We start from the raw sequence: 21895 nt of genomic DNA, 5'->3' as shown, positions 1-21895 counted from the left end.
GCAGGGCCACATTGTCCGCATGTTCCCCCAGACACGAGACTCCCCAAAGCGAGCGCTCTACTCGGAACTCCTTCACGGGCAAACGGGCCAAAGGTGGGGCAGAGGAAACGTTACAAGGGACCACCCTCAAAGCCTCCCTGATAAAGTGCAACATCCCCACCGACACCTGGGAGTCCCTGGGCCCAAAGACCAGTCCGCCCCTAAGTGGAGGAAGTGCATCCGGGAGGGCGCTGAGCACCTCGAGTCTCGTCGCCGAGAGCGTGCAGAAACCAAGTGCAGGCAGCGGAAGGAGCGTGCGGCAAACCTGTCCCACCCTCCCCTTCTCTCAACCACTGTCTGTCCCACCTGTGACAGGGACTGTGGCTCCCGTAATGGACTGTTCAGCCACCTAAGGACTCACTTTAAGAGTGGAAGCAAGTCTTCCTCGATTCCGAGGGACAGCCTGTGATGATGACATGACAGACTGGTCACGAAAGTAAAAGCCCCGGGGATCCAGGGCACAGTGGCAAGTTGGATCCAATATTGGCTCAGAGGCAGGAAGCAAAGGGTAATGGTTGATGGGTGTTTGTGTGACTGGAAAGCTATATCCAGTGGGGTTCCACAGGGCTCAGTACTGGGTCCCTGGCTTTTTGTGATTTGCATCAATGATCTAGACTTCAACATAGTGGGTACAATTAAGAAGTTTGCAGATGATACTAAAATCGGCCGTGGGGTTGATGATGAAGAAAGTTGCGGACTGCAGGAAGATATCGATGGACTGGTCAGGTGGGCAGAACAATGGCAAATGGAATTCAATCCGGAGAAGTGTGAGGTAATGCATTTGGGGAGGGCTAACAAGGCGAGGGAATACACATTAAATGGTCGGACACAGAGAAGTGTAGAGGAACAAAGTGACCTTGGAGTGCAGGTCCACTGATCCCTGAAGGTAGCAGGCCAGCTAGTTAAGGTGGTTAAGAAGGCATACGGAATACTTGCCTTTATTAGCCGAGGTATAGAATACACGAGCAGAGAGGTTATGCTTGAACTGTAAAAAACACTGGTTAGGCCACAGCTGGAGTACTGCGTGCAGGTCTGGTCAGCGCATTACAGGAAGGACATGATTGCACTCATAGGCAGTCCCTCGAACGAGGATGACTTGCTTCCACGAGTTCAGAGGTGTTTCAATGAAGGACCCGATGTTCCAGTCCTGAACTCCAATTTAGGGGAGTGGAAGATGCCTGTGGGACGTGGGGTGGCCGTTGCACACCAGCCACCACACGGGGCTTGACAGAGCAAGGTCTTGGTCCAGGGGCAAGGGTTAACCAGGACGACTGGAGACTAGCTCTGCTGCACGGACCCAGTGCGCTCACACATATCGCACAGTGTGGGCTGGACCCGTGCTGCCCCCTGGGCCCTCGCCTCTTCTGGGCCCCGTACCCTCATTCACCGCACCTCCGCCACGATCCCTCGCCGCTCATCCGCCCCGACCTTCCCACTCCCCTGTCCCTGGGCCCGGCCGATGCTCCCGCCCACGCTCCAAAAACGGCGACCAGGGTTTTGATGACGTCACCAGTCGCCCATCTCAGAATCGTCACACACTTGGAGCAGCTGGCGTTGGAGGTTGAAGTGGTCCGCCTCTCCAACTCTTTTATAGCCCGACCTGCGGAGCTGTTCCGAGATACCCGCATTCCTGAACATTCCGAATTTCGGACCTCCTGTACTTGCCTTGGAGACGGTACAACGGAGGTTCACTGGGGTAAGAGGGCTGTATTATGAGGAGAGATTGTGTACAATGGGCCGATATTCTCTGGAGTTTAGAAGAATGAGAGGGGATCCCATTGAAACACACACAATACTTACAGGGCTTGACAGGGTAGATGCAGGGAGGGTGTTTCCCCCTCGGGCTGGGGAGTCTAGAACCAGGGCTCACAGTCTCAGGATAAGGGCTCGGCCATTTAGGACTGAGATGAGGAGGAATTTCTTCACTCAGAGGGGGTTGAATCATTGAAATTCTCTGTGGAGGCCGAGTTTCTGAATATATTTATTTAGGTCATTAATATAGACGCCGTTTGCCATCAAACGAGCCAAAGGTGGGCAGAGGAAACGTTACAAGGGACACCCTCAAAGCCTCCCTGATAAAGTGCAACATCCCCACCGACACCTGGGAGTCCCTGGGCCCAAAGACCAGTCCGCCCCTAAGTGTAGGAAGTGCATCCGGGAGGGCGCTGAGCACCTCGAGTCTCGTCGCCGAGAGCGTGCAGAAACCAAGCGCAGGCAGCGGAAGGAGCGTGCGGCAAACCAGTCCCACCCTCCCCTTCCCTCAACCACTGTCTGTCCCCCCTGTGACAGGGTCTGTGGCTCTTGTATTGGACTGTTCAGCCACCAAAGAACTCACGTCACGAGTGCAAGCAAGTATTCCTCGACTCCGAGGGACGGCCCGTGATGACGATGGTAATATAGATTGTAAATAGGTGATTGTAAGTGGCCTACCCGACCTGCGGGAGAACAGCTCCGCAGGTCAGGCTAGAAAAGAGTTGGAATGGCAGGCCTGGGACATCATAGGCCCCGGCGACCTGCGAGATTGCACTGGAGAGGGTGCAGAGGAGATTTACCAGGATGTTGCACTAGAGAGGGTACAGAGGAGATTTACCAGGATGTTGCACTAGAGAGGGTGCAGAGGAGATTTACCAGGATGTTGCACTAGAGAGGGTGCAGAGGAGATTTACCAGGATGTTGCACGAGAGAGGGTACAGAGGAGATTTACCAGGATGTTGCACTGGAGAGGGTACAGAGGAGATTTACCAGGATGTTGCACTGGAGAGGGTACAGAGGAGATTTACCAGGATGTTGCACTGGAGAGGGTGCAGAGGAGATTTACCAGGATGTTGCACTGGAGAGGGTGCAGAGGAGATTTACCAGGATGTTGCACTAGAGAGGGTACAGAGGAGATTTACCAGGATGTTGCACGAGAGAGGGTACAGAGGAGATTTACCAGGATGTTGCACCGGAGCGGGTACAGAGGAGATTTACCAGGATATTGCACTAGAGAGGGTACAGAGGAGATTTACCAGGATGTTGCACTGGAGAGGGTGCAGAGGAGATTTACCAGGATATTGCACTAGAGAGGGTACAGAGGAGATTTACCAGGATGTTGCACTAGAGAGGGTGCAGAGGAGATTTACCAGAATGTTGCACTAGAGAGGGTACAGAGGAGATTTCCCAGGATGTTGCACTAGAGAGGGTACAGAGGAGATTTACCAGGATGTTGCACTGGAGAGGGTACAGAGGAGATTTACCAGGATGTTGCACTGGAGAGGGTACAGAGGAGATTTACCAGGATGTTGCACTGGAGAGGGTGCAGAGGAGATTTACCAGGATGTTGCACTGGAGAGGGTGCAGAGGAGATTTACCAGGATGTTGCACTCGAGAGGGTACAGAGGAGATTTACCAGGATGTTGCACTAGAGAGGGTACAGAGGAGATTTACCAGGATGTGGAGAGGGTGCAGAGGAGATTTACCAAGATGTTGCACTGGAGAGGGTACAGAGGAGATTTACCAGGATGTTGCACTAGAGAGGGTACAGAGGAGATTTACCAGGATGTTGCACTGGAGAGGGTACAGAGGAGATTTACCAGGATGTTGCACTAGAGAGGGCACAGAGGAGATTTACCAGGATGTTGCACTGGAGAGGGTGCAGAGGAGATTTACCAGGATGTTGCACTCGAGAGGGTACAGAGGAGATTTACCAGGATGTTGCACTAGAGAGGGTACAGAGGAGATTTACCAGGATGTTGCACTGGAGAGGGTACAGAGGAGATTTACCAGGATGTTGCACTCGGGAGGGTACAGAGGAGATTTACCAAGATGTTGCACTGGAGAGGGTACAGAGGAGATTTACCAGGATGTTGCACTAGAGAGGGTACAGAGGAGATTTACCAGGATGTTGCACTGGAGAGGGTACAGAGGAGATTTACCAGGATGTTGCACTTGAGAGGGTACAGAGGAGATTTACCAGGATGTTGCACTGGAGAGGGTACAGAGGAGATTTACCAGGATGTTGCACTGGAGAGGGTACAGAGGAGATTTACCAGGATGTTGCACTAGAGAGGGTACAGAGGACATTTACCAGGATGTTACACTGGAGAGGGTACAGAGGAGATTTACCAGGATGTTGCACTAGAGAGGGTACAGAGGAGATTTACCAAGATGTTGCACTGGAGAGGGTACAGAGGAGATTTACCAGGATGTTGCACTCGAGAGGGTACAGAGGAGATTTACCAGGCTGTTGCACTAGAGAGGGTACAGAGGAGATTTACCAGGATGTTACACTGGAGAGGGTGCAGAGGAGATTTACCAGGATGTTGCACTGGAGAGGGTACAGAGGAGATTTACCAGGATGTTGCACTGGAGAGGGTACAGAGGAGATTTACCAGGATGTTGCACTAGAGAGGGTACAGAGGACATTTACCAGGATGTTACACTGGAGAGGGTACAGAGGAGATTTACCAGGATGTTGCACTAGAGAGGGTACAGAGGAGATTTACCAAGATGTTGCACTGGAGAGGGTACAGAGGAGATTTACCAGGATGTTGCACTCGAGAGGGTACAGAGGAGATTTACCAGGCTGTTGCACTAGAGAGGGTACAGAGGAGATTTACCAGGATGTTACACTGGAGAGGGTGCAGAGGAGATTTACCAGGATGTTGCACTGGAGAGGGTACAGAGGAGATTTACCAGGATGTTGCACTAGAGAGGGTACAGAGGAGATTTACCAGGATGTTGCACTGGAGAGGGTACAGAGGAGATTTTCCAGGATGTTGCACTCGAGAGGGTACAGAGGAGATTTACCAGGATGTTGCACTAGAGAGGGTACAGAGGAGATTTACCAGGATGTTGCACTGGAGAGGGTACAGAGGAGATTTACCAGGATGTTGCACTAGAGAGGGTACAGAGGAGATTTACCAGGATGTTGCACTGGAGAGGGTACAGAGGAGATTTACCAGGATGTTGCACTGGAGAGGGTACAGAGGAGATTTACCAGGATGTTGCACTGGAGAGGGTACAGAGGAGATTTACCAGGATGTTGCACTGGAGAGGGTACAGAGGAGATTTACCAGGATGTTGCACTGGAGAGGGTACAGAGGAGATTTACCAGGATGTTGCACTGGAGAGGGTACAGAGGAGATTTACCAGGATGTTGCACTGGAGAGGGTGCAGAGGAGATTTACCAGGATGTTGCACTCGAAGGGTACAGAGGAGATTTACCAGGATGTTGCACTAGAGAGGATACAGAGGAGATTTACCAGGATGTTGCACTGGAGAGGGTACAGAGGAGATTTACCAGGATGTTGCACTAGGGAGGGTACAGAGGAGATTTACCAGGATGTTGCACTGGAGAGGGTACAGAGGAGATTTACCAGGATGTTGCACTGGAGAGGGTACAGAGGAGATTTACCAGGATGTTGCACTAGAGAGGGTACAGAGGAGATTTACCAGGATGTTGCACTGGAGAGGGTGCAGAGGAGATTTACCAGGATGTTGCACTAGAGAGGGTACAGAGGAGATTTACCAGGATGTTGCACTGGAGAGGGTGCAGAGGAGATTTACCAGGATGTTGCACTGGAGAGGGTACAGAGGAGATTTACCAGGATGTTGCACTGGAGAGGGTACAGCGGAGATTTACCAGGATGTTGCACTGGAGAGGGTACAGAGGAGATTTACCAGGATGTTGCACTAGAGAAGGTACAGAGGAGATTTACCAGGATGTTGCACTGGAGAGGGTGCAGAGGAGATTTACCAGGATGTTGCACTGGAGAGGGTACAGAGGAGATTTATCAGGATGTTGCACTAGGGAGGGTACAGAGGAGATTTACCAAGATGTTGCACTGGAGAGGGTACAGAGGAGATTTACCAGGATGTTGCACTAGAGAGGGTACAGAGGAGATTTACCAGGATGTTGCACTGGAGAGGGTACAGAGGCGATTTACCAGGATGTTGCACTAGAGAGGGTACAGAGGAGATTTACCAGGATGTTGCACTGGAGAGGGTGCAGAGGAGATTTACCAGGATGTTGCACTGGAGAGGGTACAGAGGAGATTTACCAGGATGTTGCACTAGAGAGGGTACAGAGGAGATTTACCAGGATGTTGCACTGGAGAGGGTGCAGAGGAGATTTACCAGGATGTTGCACTAGAGAGGGTACAGAGGAGATTTACCAGGATGTTGCACTGGAGAGGGTGCAGAGGAGATTTACCAGGATGTTGCACTGGAGAGGGTACAGAGGAGATTTACCAGGATGTTGCACTAGAGAGGGTACAGCGGAGATTTACCAGGATGTTGCACTGGAGAGGGTACAGAGGAGATTTACCAGGATGTTGCACTAGAGAGGGTACAGAGGAGATTTACCAGGATGTTGCACTGGAGAGGGTGCAGAGGAGATTTACCAGGATGTTGCACTGGAGAGGGTACAGAGGAGATTTATCAGGATGTTGCACTAGGGAGGGTACAGAGGAGATTTACCAAGATGTTGCACTGGAGAGGGTACAGAGGAGATTTACCAGGATGTTGCACTAGAGAGGGTACAGAGGAGATTTACCAGGATGTTGCACTGGAGAGGGTACAGAGGAGATTTACCAGGATGTTGCACTAGAGAGGGTACAGAGGAGATTTACCAGGATGTTGCACTGGAGAGGGTGCAGAGGAGATTTACCAGGATGTTGCACTGGAGAGGGTACAGAGGAGATTTACCAGGATGTTGCACTGGAGAGGGTACAGAGGAGATTTACCAGGATGTTGCACTGGAGAAGGTACAGAGGAGATTTACCAGGATGTTGCACTAGAGAGGGTACAGAGGAGATTTACCAGGATGTTGCACTGGAGAGGGTACAGAGGAGATTTACCAGGATGTTGCACTCGAGAGGGTACAGAGGAGATTTACCAGGATGTTGCACTCGAGAGGGTACAGAGGAGATTTACCAGGATGTTGCCGGGACTGGGGAATTTTAGTGATGGGGAAAGATTGGATAGGCTGGGGTTGTTTTCTTTCTGAGGAGGTGAGGGGAGACCTTATTGAGGTGTATAAAATTATGAGAGGCCTTGATTTAAAATGATGAGGGGCCTGGATAGAGTGGATAGGACGGACCTGTTTCCCTTGGCAGAGGGGCCAACAACCAGGGGGCATAGATTGAAAGTAATTGGGGGGAGGTTTAGAGGGGGTTTGGGGGGAAATGTCTTCACCCAGAGGGCGCTGGGGGTCTGGGGTGGAACTCACGGCCTGAAAGGGTGGTAGAGGCAGAAACCCTCACCACATTTAAACAGTACTTGGATGTGCACCTGAAGTGCCGTAACCTACAGGGCTACGGACCCAGAGCGGGAAAGTGGGATTAGGCTGGGTAGCTCTTGGTCGGCCGGAGCGGACACGATGGGCCGAATGGCCTCCTTCCGTGCTGTAAATTTCTTTGATTGTAACTGCGCGCGGGTGGTTACTGTGCCACCTGCTTCTCTCCTCTTCCCCCTTTTTTTCCCCCCTTCCCTTCCCTTCCCTTCAGCCCCTCCCCTCCCCTCCCCTCCCCTCCCCTCCCCAGGCTGGTTACTGCGCAGGCGCAGCCTTCTCCCCAGCGCAGGCGCAGCCTTCTCCCCCTTTTCCTGCTCTCGCCAACGCCCAGGGTGGTCGGTGCGCAGGCGCGGCAAGGGCTCACCCAGGCGTGCTACACTGCGCCGGCGCACCCCCGCCGCCCCCTCCCCCTCCTCCACGAGGGGGTTTCTGGGAAAGCGAGTCCTGCCGCCGCTCCCGCCGGCGAGTGCAGCGTGGGCACAAACAAGCGAGCGGACTACAACTCCCGGCATGCCGCGGCGCGGCGGCCATGACAGTCGCCCTGGAGGACGGACAAAGAGGAGGAGGAGCGAGCGAGCGGTGATGGTGTGTGTTTTTTTGCTTTTAAATCACCTTTTTTTACCTCAAAAAATGCAATCCAAGCGGGGCGCCCGGCGGCCCGGGCCCCGGGGGGCAGGCGGCGCCGTCGAGTTTTGGGCGGAAATGGGCACTTTCTTTTAATTTTGCACCTCTTGGAAGCGGCCAATGGCTGGCCTGGGAGAGCAGCTCCTGGCCATATATGGCCAAGTGCTGGCGTGTGGCGTGTGGCGTGAGCCCAGCAAGCAACCTGCCGCCGCCTTATTAGGCAATCATTGCACAGCCCTTCTTTCTGTGCACCCGACTGTCCTGGAAAGCAATGGCTTACCTCCCCCCCCCCCCAAACACACAATGGCTTACCTCCCCCCCCCCCCAACACACAATGGCTTACCTCCCCCCCCCCCCAACACACAATGGCTTACCTCCCCCCCCCCCCCAACACACAATGGCTTACCCCCCCCCCCCAACACACAATGGCTTACCTCCCCCCCCCCCAACACACAATGGCTTACCTCCCCCCCCCCCCCCCAACACACAATGGCTTACCTCCCCCCCCCCCCCCCCCAACACACAATGGCTTACCTCCCTCCCCCCCCCAACACACAATGGCTTACCTCCCTCCCCCCCCCAACACACAATGGCTTACCTCCCCCCGCCCCCAACACACAATGGCTTACCTACCTCCCCCCCCCAACACACAATGGCTTACCTCCCCCCCCCCCAACACACAATGGCTTACCTCCCCCCCCCCCCCAACACACAATGGCTTACCTCCCCCCCCCCCCCAACACACAATGGCTTACCTCCCCCCCCCCCAATACACAATGGCTTACCTCCCCCCCCCACACCCCCAACACACAATGGCTTACCTCCCCCCCCCCCCCAACACACAATGGCTTACCTCCCTCCCCCCCCCAACACACAATGGCTTACCTCCCCCCCCCCCCAACACACAATGGCTTACCTCCCCCCCCCCCCCCCCAACACACAATGGCTTACCTCCCCCCCCCCCAATACACAATGGCTTACCTCCCCCCCCCACACCCCCAACACACAATGGCTTACCTCCCCCCCCCCCCCAACACACAATGGCTTACCTCCCCCCCCCCCCAACACACAATGGCTTACCTCCCCCCCCCCCCAACACACAATGGCTTACCTCCCCCCCCCCCACAACACACAATGGCTTACCTCCCCCCCCCCCCTAACACACAATGGCTTACCTCCCCCCCCCCCACAACACACAATGGCTTACCTCCCCCCCCCCCCCAACACACAATGGCTTACCTCCCCCCCCCCCAACACACAATGGCTTACCTCCCCCCCCCCAACACACAATGGCTTACCTCCCCCCCCCCCCCAACACACAATGGCTTACCTCCCCCCCCCCCAATACACAATGGCTTACCTCCCCCCCCCACACCCCCAACACACAATGGCTTACCTCCCCCCCCCCCCCCAACACACAATGGCTTACCTCCCCCCCCCCCCCCAACACACAATGGCTTACCTCCCCCCCCCCAACACACAATGGCTTACCTCCCCCCCCCCCACAACACACAATGGCTTACCTCCCCCCCCCCCCCCTAACACACAATGGCTTACCTCCCCCCCCCCACAACACACAATGGCTTACCTCCCCCCCCCCCCAACACACAATGGCTTACCTCCCCCCCCCCCCCCAACACACAATGGCTTACCTCCCCCCCCCCCCCAACACACAATGGCTTACCTCCCCCCCCCAACACACAATGGCTTACCCCCCCCCCCATCACACAATGGCTTACCTCTCCCCCCCCCAACACACAATGGCTTACCTCCCCCCCCACCCCCAACACACAATGGCTTACCTCCCCCCCCCAACACACAATGGCTTACCTCCCCCCCCCCCAACACACAATGGCTTACCTCCCCCCCCCCAACACACAATGGCTTACCTCTTCCCCCCCCCAACACACAATGGCTTACCTCCCCCCTCCCCCAACACACAATGGCTTACCTCCCCCCCCCCCAACACACAATGGCTTACCTCCCCCCCCCCCTACACACAATGGCTTACCTCCCCCCTCCCCCAACACACAATGGCTTACCTCCCCCCCCCCCCGCCAACACACAATGGCTTACCTCTCCCCCCCCCCCCCCCAACACACAATGGCTTACCTCCCCCCCCCCCCCCCCCAACACACAATGGCTTACCTCCCCCCCGCCCCCCCAACACACAATGGCTTACCTCCCCCCCAACACACAATGGCTTACCTCCCCCCCCCCCCCCAAACACACAATGGCTTACCTCCCCCCCCCCCAACACACAATGGCTTACCTCCCCCCCCCCCCCCAACACACAATGGCTTACCTCCCCCCCCCCCCCCCAACACACAATGGCTTACCTCCCCCCCCCCCCCAACACACAATGGCTTACCTCCCCCCCCCCCAACACACAATGGCTTACCTCCCCCCCCCCCCAACACACAATGGCTTACCTCCCCCCCCCCCCAACACACAATGGCTTACCTCCCCCCCCCCCCAACACACAATGGCTTACCCCCCCAACACACAATGGCTTACCTCCCCCCCCCCCAACACACAATGGCTTACCTCCCCCCCCCCAACACACAATGGCTTACCTCCCCCCCCCCCCCAACACACAATAGCTTACCTCCCCCCCCCCAACACACAATGGCTTACCTCCCCCCCCCCCCAACACACAATGGCTTACCTCCCCCCCCCCCCCCAACACACAATGGCTTACCTCCCCCCCCCCCCCAACACACAATGGCTTACCTCCCCCCCCCCAACACACAATGGCTTACCTCCCCCCCCCCCAACACACAATGGCTTACCTCCCCCTCCCCCCAACACACAATGGCTTACCTCCCCCCCCCCCAACACACAATGGCTTACCTCCCCCCCCCCCCCCAACACACAATGGCTTACCCCCCCCCCCAACACACAATGGCTTACCTCCGCCCCCCCCCCAACACACAATGGCTTACCTCCCCCCCCCCCCCAACACACAATGGCTTACCTCCCCCCCCCCCCAACACACAATGGCTTACCTCCCCCCCCCCCCCCCAACACACAATGGCTTACCTCCCCCCCCCCCCCCAACACACAATGGCTTACCTCCCCCCCCCCCCCCCAACACACAATGGCTTACCTCCCTCCCCCCCCCCCCCCCACCCAACACACAATGCTCTTTGTTGTCCCACTAGGATGGCACGCTGCACCTGCGAGCCAGCCCCACAGTTTTAATGTCATTGTTCCTGTTCCATTATTTGAAGGGGCTGCTCCTGAAATTCTGGCTGCGCTTCAGTCCCACTCTCCTGATCTTCGGGCCCCCTGTGCGGAGGGGGAGCGGGCAGGGTCCGAGGGCCTCCTCGTAGGACTGCTCCTGGGCACGGCCAAGTGGGGGGGGGGGGAACCATCGGCCGGTCCAGGCAGCGGGCGGTCGAGGGGAGTCGTTCAACCCCGACTGCCCGCCTCTCTTCCGCGCCTACATCCGAGCCAGGCTGTCCCTGGAGATGGAGCACGCGGTGTCCACCGGTACGCTCGCGGCCTTCCGCGAGAGGTGGGCACCGGAGGGACTGGAGTGCATCGTCACCCCCCCGGCAACCAAATTTTAATTTGATTTTACGTTTTAAAGTTTAATTTGTTTTAATTGCCGGTGCTTTTAGTGTCCCCTTCCCTTTTATAGGGGGCACTGGAAAAATTGTGATTTTAGTGCCCAAAAAAAAACACAAAAAAAAACCAAAAAAAGGAAAAAAAGGGCCTTGTAAATGTCTGGTGTGTCACCCAGGTCGGGTGGCACAGTTTAATGTTTATGTTTTGCAGGTAGACTCTAAAAGAGTTTTTAATGTCAAGCACGTGGGGGAGATCCCGTCCGAACTGACCCCCGTCCGGACGGAATTCCTCATCGGCGCCAAACCCCGGAACCTCCCTCCGGGGGGGGCCGGCGCCTCACAACTTGAGCCGCCTCGGGGAAATCCCCTCCGTGCCTTTCAGTTCCGCGCGGAGGGAGGGGTTTCCTGTACGGGCTGCTCCTGCACACCCTCCACTTTGCCATCCTCGCCGGCCGTCCGGACACGCCATGGCGTACCATCTTGCCGTCCGGAGGAGGCGGGGGTCCCCGGTGGAGGGCACTCTACGCGGGGGTCCTCCCACTATTCGTCGGGGACTTGGCCTGGAGGGTGGTGTACGGAGCAGTGGCGTGCAACAAATATTTAAGCCGGTTCACGGACTCCCAGGCCGCCTGCAATTTCTGCGGTCTGGAGGAGTCCGTGTTCCATGTTTTTTATCGAGTGCACGAGGTTGCAGCCCCTGTTCCATTATTTGAAGGGGCTGCTCCTGAAATTCTGGCTGCACTTCAGTCCCACTCTCCTGATCTTCGGGCCCCCTGTGCGGAGGGGGAGCAGGCAGGGTCCGAGGGCCTCCTCGTAGGACTGCTCCTGGGCACGGCCAAGTGGGGGGGGGGGTGGAACCATCGGCCGGTCCAGGCAGCGGGCGGTCGAGGGGAGTCGTTCAACCTGACTGCCTGCCTCTCTTCCGCGCCTACATCCTGAGCCAGGGTGTCCCTGGAGATGGAGCACGCGGTGTCCACCGGTACGCTCGCGGCCTTCCGCGAGAGGTGGGCGCCGGAGGGACTGGAGTGCATCGTCACCCCCCCGGCAACCAAATTTTAATTTGATTTTACGTTTTAAAGTTTAATTTGTTTTAATTGCCGGTGCTTTTAGTGTCCCCCCTTCCCTTTTATAGGGGGCACTGGAAAAAGGAAAAAATTTGATTTTAGTGCCCCAAAAAAAACCCCCAAAAAAACAAAACAAAAAACAAAAACAAAAAACAAAAAAAGGGCCTTGAAAATGTCTGGTGTGTCACCCAGGTCGGGTGGCACGGATACATGTTTTATGTTTTTGCAGGTAGACTCTAAAAGAGTTTAATGTCATTGTTGAGTCCAGGGTGTCCTTGGAGATGGAGCACGCTGTGTCCACCGGTACGCTCGCGAGAGGTGGGCGCCGGAGGGACTGGAGTGCATCATCACGCCCGGCAACCAAATTTTAATTTGATTTTACGTTTTAAAGTTTAATTTGTTTTAATTGCTGGTGCTTTTAGTGTCCCCCCTTCCCTTTTATAGGGGGCACTGGAAAAAGGAAAAAATTTGATTTTAGTGCCCAAAAAAAAAAAGAAAAAAAGGGCCTTGTAAATGTCTGGTGTGTCATCCAGGTCGGGTGGCACGGATACATGTTTTATGTTTTGCAGGTAGACTCTAAAAGAGTTTAATGTCATTGTTGATCTTTGGGCACCCTGTGCGGAGGGGAGCGGGTAGGTCCGAGGGCCTCCTCGTAGGACTGCTCCTGGGCACGGCCAAGCGGGGGGGAGCCATCAGCCGGTCCAGGCAGCGGGCGGTCGAAGGGGTCGTTCAACCCCGACCGCCCGCCTCTCTTCCGCGCCTACATCCGGTCCAGGGTGTCCCTGGAGATGGAGCACGCGGTGTCCACCGGTACGCTCGCGGCCTTCCGCGAGAGGTGGGCGCCAGAGGGACTGGAGTGCATCGTCACCCCCCCGGCAACCAAATTTTAATTTGATTTTACGTTTTAAAGTTTAATTTGTTTTAATTGCTGGTGCTTTTAGTGTCCCCCCTTCCCTTTTATAGGGGGCACTGGGGAAAAATTGTGATTTTACTCCCCAAAAAAACCAACAAAAAAAAAGAAAAACACAAAAAAAAAGGAAAAAAAGGGCCTTGTAAATGTCTGGTGTGTCACCCAGGTAGGGTGGCACGGTTTAATGTCTTTTGTTTTTGCAGATAAACTCCAAAAAGAGTTAATGTCATTGTTTTTCAAGGCGTCACAAAGCGCTGCTCAGCCAAACAGCAATTGTCTTTTTTATTTTTGGGGGCGGGTTGTTGCGGCCGCCAATTGCGCACAGCAAGCTCCCACCAAACAGCACTGTGAGAGCGAGCCGGGCCGTCCTGTTGGTCCACTGAGGGATATGTATTGGCCTCAGTGCCATCCCCCCCGACAGTGCGGGGCTCCCTCAGTGCTGCCCCTCCCGACAGTGCGGGGCTCCCTCAGTACCGCCCCTCCGACAGTGTGGGGCTCCCTCACTACCGTCCCTCCGACAGTGCGGCACTCCCTCAGTACTGCCCCTCCCGACAGCGCGGCGCTCCCTCAGTACCGCCCCTCCGACAGTGCGGCACTCCCTCAGTACTGCCCCTCCCGACAGTGCGGGGCTCCCTCAGTACTGCCCCTCCCGACAGTACAGCGCTCCCTCAGTGCCGCCCCTCCCGACAGTGTGGGGCTCCCTCAGTGCTGTCCCTCCCGACAGTGCGGGGCTCCCTCAGTGCTGCCCCTCCGACAGTGTGGGGCTCCCTCAGTGCTGACCCTCCCGACAGTGTGGGGCTCCCTCAGTGCTGTCCCTCCCGACAGTGTGGGGCTCCCTCAGTGCTGCCCCTCCCGACAGTACAGCGCTCCCTCAGTGCCGCCCCTCCCGACAGTGTGGGGCTCCCTCAGTACTGCCCCTCCGACAGTGCGGCATTCCCTCAGTACCGCCCCTCCGACAGTGCGGCATTCCCTCAGTACTGCCCCTCCGACAGTGCGGCGCTCCCTCAGTACTGCCCCTCCAACAGTGCGGCGCTCCCTCAGTACTGCCCCTCCGACAGTGCGGCGCTCCCTCAGTACTGCCCCTCCGACAGTGCGGCGCTCCCTCAGTACCGCCCCTCCGACAGTGCGGGGCTCCCTCAGTACTGCCCCTCCCGACAGTGTGGGGCTCTCTCAGTACTGCCCCTCCCGACAGTGCGGCGCTCCCTCAGTACCGCCCCTCCGACAGTGCGGCGCTCCCTCAGTACCGCCCCTCCGACAGTGCGGGGCTCCCTCAGTACCGCCCCTCCGACAGTGCGGGGCTCCCTCAGTACTGTCCCTCCCGACAGAGCGGAGCTCCCTCAGTACTGCCCCTCCGACAGTGCGGCGCTCCCTCAGTACTGCCCCTCCGACAGTGCGGCACTCCCTCAGTACCGCCCCTCCGACAGTGCGGCGCTCCCTCAGTACAGCCCCTCCGACAGTGCGGCGCTCCCTCAGTACTGCCCCTCCGACAGTGCAACACTCCCTCAGTACTGCCCCTCCGACAGTGCGGCACTCCCTCAGTACTGTCCCTCCAACAGTGTGGGGCTCCCTCAGTACTGCCCCTCCGACAGTGCAGTGCTCCTTTAATGCTGGCACTGGAGTGTCGGCCTAGACTTTTGGGCTCATGTCTCTGGAGTGGGACTTGACCCCACAACCTTCTGACTCAGAGCTGACAGTGCTACAACTGACATTGGCTCTGACCATTTTCCAATCCTCTCTGGCTACAGGTGTGGTGCCAAAGGACTGGAGGACTGCTAATGTTGTACCATTGTTCAAAAAGGGAGAAAGGGATAGACCAAATAATTACAGGTCAGCCTAACCTCAGTGGGAAAAAATCCCGAGGGACAGGATAAATCTTCATTTGGAAAAACATGGATTAATCAAGGACAGACAGCATGGATTTGTTTAGGGAAGTTCGTGCCTGACTAACTTGATTGAATTTTTCGAGCAGGTAACCAGGAGGGTAGATGAGGGCAGTGTGTTTGATGAAGTGTATATGGATTTTAACAAAGCTTTTGATAAGGTCCCACATGGCAGACTGGTCAGGAAATTAAAAGCCCCTGGGATCCAGGGCACAGTGGCAAGTTGGATCCAAAATTGGCTCGGGCAGGAAGCAAAGGGGAATGGTTGATGGGTGTTTGTGAGACTGGAAGGCTGTATCCAGTGGGGTTCCACAGGGCTCAGTGCTGGGTCCCTGGCTTTTTGTGGTATACATCAATGATTTAGATTTGAACATAGGGGATATGATTAAGAAGTTTGCAGATGAGACTAAAATCGGCCGTGGGGTTGATGAAGAAGAAAGCTGTGGACTGCAGGAAGATATCGATAGCCTGGTCAGGTGGGCAGAAAGAGGCAAATGGAATTCAATCTGGAGAAGTGTGAGGTAATATATTTGGGGAGGGCCAACAAGGCGAGGGAATACACATTAAATGGTAGGATACTGAGAAGTGTAGAGGAACAAAGGGGCCTTGGAGTGCAGGTCCACAGATCCCTGAAGGTAGCAGGCCAGGGAGATAAGGTGGTTAAGACGGCATACGGAATACTTGCCTTTATTAGTTGAGGCATAGAATACAAGAGCAGGGAGGTTATGCTTCAACTGTATAAAACACTGGTTAGGTCACAGCTGGAGTACTGCATGCAGTTCTGGTCACCACATTACAGGAAGGAAGTGATTGCACTAGAGAGGGTACAGAGGAGATTTACCAGGATGTTACACTGGAGAGGGTACAGAAGAGATTTACCAGGATGTTGCACTGGAGAGTGTACAGAGGAGATTTACCAGGATGTTGCATTAGAGAGGGTACAGAGGAGATTTACCAGGATGTTGCACTAGAGAGGGTACAGAGGAGATTTACCAGGATGTTGCATTAGAGAGGGTACAGAGGAGATTTACCAGGATGTTGCACTAGAGAGGGTACAGAGGAGATTTACCAGGATGTTGCACTGGAGAGGGTACAGAGGAGATTTACCAGGATGTTGCACTGGAGAGGGTACAGAGGAGATTTACCAGGATGTTGCACTAGAGAGGGTACAGAGGAGATTTACCAGGATGTTGCACTGGAGAGGGTACAGAGGGGATTTACCAGGATGTTGCACTAGAGAGGGTACAGAGGAGATTTACCAGGATGTTGCACTGGAGAGGGTACAGAGGAGATTTACCAGGATGTTGCACTGGAGAGGGTACAGAGGAGATTTACCAGGATGTTGCACTGGAGAGGGTACAGAGGAGATTTACCAGGATGTTGCCTGGACTGGAGAATTTTAGCGATGAGGAAAGATTGGATAGGCTGGGGTTGTTTTCTTTGGAACAGAGGAGGCTGAGGGGAGAGCTGATTGAGGTGTATAAAATGATGAGGGGCCTGGATAGAGTGGATAGGACGGACCTGTTTCCCTTGTCAGAGGGGTCAACAACCAGGGGCATAGATTTAAAGTAATTGGGGGGAGGTTTAGAGGGGATTTGAGGGAAATATCTTCACCCAGAGGGTGGTGGGGGTCTGGGGTGGAACTCACTGCCTGAAAGGGTGGTAGAGGCAGAAACCCTCACCACATTTAAACAGTACTTGGATGTGCACCTGAAGTGCTGTAACCTACAGGGCTACAGACCCAGAGCGGGAAAGTGGGATTAGGCTGGGTAGCTCTTGGTCGACTGGAGCGGACACGATGGGCCGAATGGCTTCCTTCCGTCCTGTAAATTTCTGTGGTTCTATTCTATAAATTGTTTTCCCTTGCCTCAGAAGGAAGAGAGATTCTGTTAAACTAGTCTCCAGCCTTGGCTACACTGCACTTGGGAGTTACTGAGAACAGTCCTAGTCTCCATATTTAAAAATAAATCATATTGAGGCACTGGAGAAGGTGCAAAATAAAAGAATTGACAAGGATGATACCAGAACTGAGAGTTTATAACTATCAGGAAAATTTAAATGGGCTAGATCTCTTTTCTGTAGAAAACAGAAGGCCGAGGTATGACTTGATGGAGGTCTTTATAATTACAAAAGGGGTTCGATAGGGTAAACGTAGAGATCCGACAAATCCCCTGGGAGGACAGACGAACCAACGTTAGCGTCCTCGACCAGGCCCAACATCCCCAGCATCGAAGCACTGACCACACTCGACCAGCTCTGCTGGGCGGGCCACATTGTCCACATGCCCCCGACACGAGACTCCCAAAGCAAGCGCTCTACTCGGAACTCCTTCACGGCAAACGAGCCAAAGGTGGGGCAGAGGAAACGTTACAAGAGACACCCTCAAAGCCCCCCTGATAAAGTGCAACATCCCCCACCGACACCTGGGAGTCCCTGGCCAAAGAGCAGTCCGCCCTAAGTGGAGGAAGTGCATCCGGGAGGGCGCTGAGCACCTCGAGTCTCGTCGCTGAGAGCGTGCAGAAACCAAGCGCAGGCAGCGGAAGGAGCGTGCGGCAAACCTGTCCCACCCTCCCCTTCCCTGAACCACTGTCTGTCCCACCTGTGACAGGGACTGTGGCTCTCGTATTGGACTGTTGAGCCACCTAAGGACTCGTGTTAAGAGTGGAAGCAAGTATTCCTCGATTCCGAGGGACTGTCTATGATGATGGCATGTGTGGAACATTAGAGCTGGGGCCATCAATATAAGATAGTCACGAATACATTCAATCCCAGAAAAAAACCTCTTCTCCGAGAGAGTGGTAAGAATGTGCAACGTGTTACCACATGAAGTGCTGGAGGCGAATATCATGAATTCATTTATGGGAAAGCTAGACAAACACATGAGGGAGAAAAGGATTACAGGTTATGCTGATACAGTTAGAAAAGAAAGAAAGACTAGCATTTATATAGCGCCTTTCACAACCGCCGGACGTCCCAAAGTGCCTCACAGCCAATTAAGTACTTTTGGAGTGTGCTCACTGTTGTAACGTGGGAAACGCCAATTTGCGCACAGCAAGCTCCCACACACCAAAATGTGCTAATCACCCGGATAATCGGTTTCATCATATGTTGATTGAGGGATAAATATTGGCCAGGACACCGGGATATAACTCTCCTGTTCTTCTTCGAAATAATACCCTGGGATCTTTTAAGTACACTTGAGAGGGAAAATGGGGCCTCGGTTTAACGTCTCATCCGAAAGACGACACCTCCGACAGTTCGACGCTACCTCAGTACTGCCCCTCCGACAGTGCGACGCTACCTCAGTACTGCCCCTCCGCCAGTGCGGTGCTCCCTCAGTACTGCCCCTCCGACAGCACAGTGCGGCGCTCCCTCAGTACCGCCCCTCTGACAGTGCGGGGCTCCCTCAGTACCGCCCCTCCGACAGTGCGGGGCTCCCTCAGTACCGCCCCTCCGACAGTGCGGGGCTCCCTCAGTACTGCCCCTCCGACAGTGCGGCGCTCCCTCAGTACCGCTCCTCCGACAGTGCGCCGCTCCCTCAGCACCGCCCCTCCGACAGTCCGGCACTCCCTCAGTACTGTCCCTCCGACAGCGTAGTCCGGCACTCCCTCAGTACCGCCCCTCCAAGAGTGCAACACTCCCTCAGTACTGCCCCTCCGACAGTGCGGTGCTCCCTCAGTACTGCCCCTCCGACAGTGCAGTGCTCCCTCAGTACTGCCCCTCCGACAGTGCAGTGCTCTTTTAATGCTGGCACTGGAGTGTCGGCCTAGACTTTTGGGCTCATGTCCCTGGAGTGGGACTTGACCCCACAACCTTCTGACTCAGAGCTGACAGTGCTACAACTGACATTGGCTCTGATCATTTTCCAATCCTCTCTGGCTACAGGTGTGGTGCCAAAGGACTGGAGGACTGCTAATGTTGTACCGTTGTTCAAAAAGGGAGAAAGGGATAGACCAAATAATTACAGGTCAGCCTAACCTCAGTGGGAAAAAATCCCGAGGGACAGGATAAACCTTCGTTTGGAAAAACATGGATTAATCAAGGACGGACAGCACGGATTTATTAAGGGAAGTTTGTGCCTGACTAACTTGATTGAATTTTTCGAGCAGGTAACCAGGAGGGTCGACTGAGGGCAGTGTGTTTGATGAAGTGTATATGGTTTTTAAAAAAGCTTTTGATAAGGTCCCACATGGCAGACTGGTCAGGAAATTAAAAGCCCATGGGATGCAGAGCACAGTGGCAAGTTGGATCCAAAATTGGCTCAGGGGCAGGAAGCAAAGGGGAATGGTCGATGGGTGTTTGTGAGACTGGAAGGCTGTATCCAGTGGGGTTCCACAGGGCTCAGTGCTGGGTCCCTGGCTTTTTGTGGTATATATCAATTATATGGATTTGAATGTTGGGTGTATGATTAAGAAGTTTGCAGATGACACTAAAATTGGCCGTGTGGTTGATAATGAAGAAAGCTGCGGACTGCAGGAAGATATCGATAGCCTGGTCAGGTGGGCAGAACAGGGGCAAATGGAATTCAATCTGGAGAAGTGTGAGGTAATATATTTGGGGAGGGCCAACAAGGCAAGGGAATACACATTAAATGGTAGGATACTGAGAAGTGCGGAGGAACAAAGGTACCTTGGAGTGCAGGTCCACAGATCCCTGAAGGTAGCAGGCCAGGGAGATAAGGTGGTTAAGACGGCATACGGAATACTTGCCTTTATTAGTTGAGGCATAGAATACAAGAGCAGGGAGGTTATGCTTGAACTGTATAAAACACTAGTTAGGCCACAGCTGGAGTACTGCGTGCAGTTCTGGTCACCACATTACAGGAAGGATGTGATTGTACTGGAGAGGGTACAGAGGAGGTTTACCAGGATGTTGCACTGGAGAGGGTACAGAGGAGATTTACCAGGATGTTGCCTGGACTGGGGAATTTTAGCGATGGGGAAAGATTGGATAGGCTGGGGTTGTTTTCTTTGGAACAGAGGAGGCTGAGGGGAGAACTGATTGAGATGTATAAAATGATGAGGGGCCTGGATAGAGTGGATAGGACGGACCTGTTTCCCTTGTCAAAGGGGTCAACAACCAGGGGCATAGATTTAAAGTAATTGGGGGGAGGTTTAGAGGGGATTTCAGGGGAAATGCCTTCACCCAGAGGGTGGTGGGGGTCTGGGGCGGAACTCACTGCCTGAAAGAGTGGTAGAGGCAGAAACCCTCACCACATTTAAACAGTACTTGGATGTGCACCTGAAGTGCCGTAACCTACAGGACTACGGACCCATAGCGGGAAAGTGGGATTAGGCTGGGTAGCTCTGTGTCGGCCGTCGCGGACACGATGGGCCGAATGGCCTCCTTCCGTGCGGTAAATTTCTGTGATTCTATTCTATAAATTGCTCTCACTTCCCTCAGAAGGAAGAGAGATTCTGTTAAACTAGTCTCCAGCCTTGGCTGCACCACACTTGGGAGTTACTGTGAACAGTTCTAGTCTCCATATTTAAAAATAAATCATATTGAGGCACTGGAGAAGGTGCAAAATAAAAAGATTTACAAGGATGATACCAGAACTGAGAGTTTAAAACTATCAGGAAAATTTAAATGGGCTAGATCTCTTTTCTCTAGAAAACAGAAGGCCGAGGTATGACTTGATGGAGATGTTTATAATTACAAAAGGGGTTCTATAGGGTAGACGTAGAGATCCTACAAATCCCCTGGGAGGACAGACGAACCAACGTTAGCGCCCTCGACCAGGCTAACATCCCCAGCATCGAAGCACTGACCACACTCGACCAGCTCCACTGGGCAGGGCCACGTTGTCTGCATGGCCCCCAGACACGAGACTCCCAAAGCAAGCGCTCTACTCGGAACTCCTTCACGGCAAACGAGCCAAAGGTGGGGCAGAGGAAACATTACAGGGGATACCCTCAAAGCCCCCCTGATAAAGTGCAACATCCCCACCGACACCTGGGAGTCCCTGGCCAAAGAGCAGTCCGCCCTAAGTGGAGGAAGTGCATCCGGGAGGGCGCTGAGCACCTCGAGTCTCGTCGCTGAGAGCGTGCAGAAACCAAGCGCAGGCAGCGGAAGGAGCGTGCGGCAAACCTGTCCCACCCTCCCCTTCCCTGAACCACTGTCTGTCCCACCTGTGACAGGGACTGTGGCTCTCGTATTGGACTGTTGAGCCACCTAAGGACTCGTGTTAAGAGTGGAAGCAAGTATTCCTCGATTCCGAGGGACTGTCTATGATGATGGCATGTGTGGAACATTAGAGCTGGGGCCATCAATATAAGATAGTCACTAATACATTCAATCCCAGAAAAAAACCTCTTCTCCGAGAGAGTGGTAAGAATGTGCGACGTGTTACCACATGAAGTGCTGGAGGCGAATATCATTAATTCATTTCTGGGAAAGCTAGACAAACACATGAGGGTGAAAGGGATTGGAGGTTATGCTGATACAGTTAGAAAAGAAAGAAAGACTTGCATTTATATAGCGCCTTTCACAACCACCGGACGTCCCAAAGTGCCTCACAGCCAATAAAGTAC

General features: G+C 54.4%; 1 long non-coding RNA gene across 3 annotated transcripts in view; it reads left to right on the top strand.

Moving 5' to 3' along the window:
- Positions 1–792: 792 nt before the first annotated feature.
- LOC139239409 (uncharacterized) overlaps positions 793–21895 on the top strand; it is a 51768-nt gene continuing 30665 nt past the window's right edge. For 2 of the 3 annotated variants that reach the window (XR_011588649.1, XR_011588648.1), the window contains exon 1: positions 7855–7897. This is a non-coding gene — a long non-coding RNA (uncharacterized lncRNA). Of the gene's footprint in view, positions 812–7854; positions 7898–21895 lie in introns of those variants that run through there. The other variant, XR_011588652.1, reaches the window with a different exon arrangement.

The sequence above is a fragment of the Pristiophorus japonicus genome, chromosome 27 (genome assembly GCF_044704955.1).
Source record: "Pristiophorus japonicus isolate sPriJap1 chromosome 27, sPriJap1.hap1, whole genome shotgun sequence".
Classification (NCBI taxonomy): domain Eukaryota; kingdom Metazoa; phylum Chordata; class Chondrichthyes; family Pristiophoridae; genus Pristiophorus; species Pristiophorus japonicus.
This window is presented reverse-complemented; position numbering and strand designations above follow the sequence as displayed.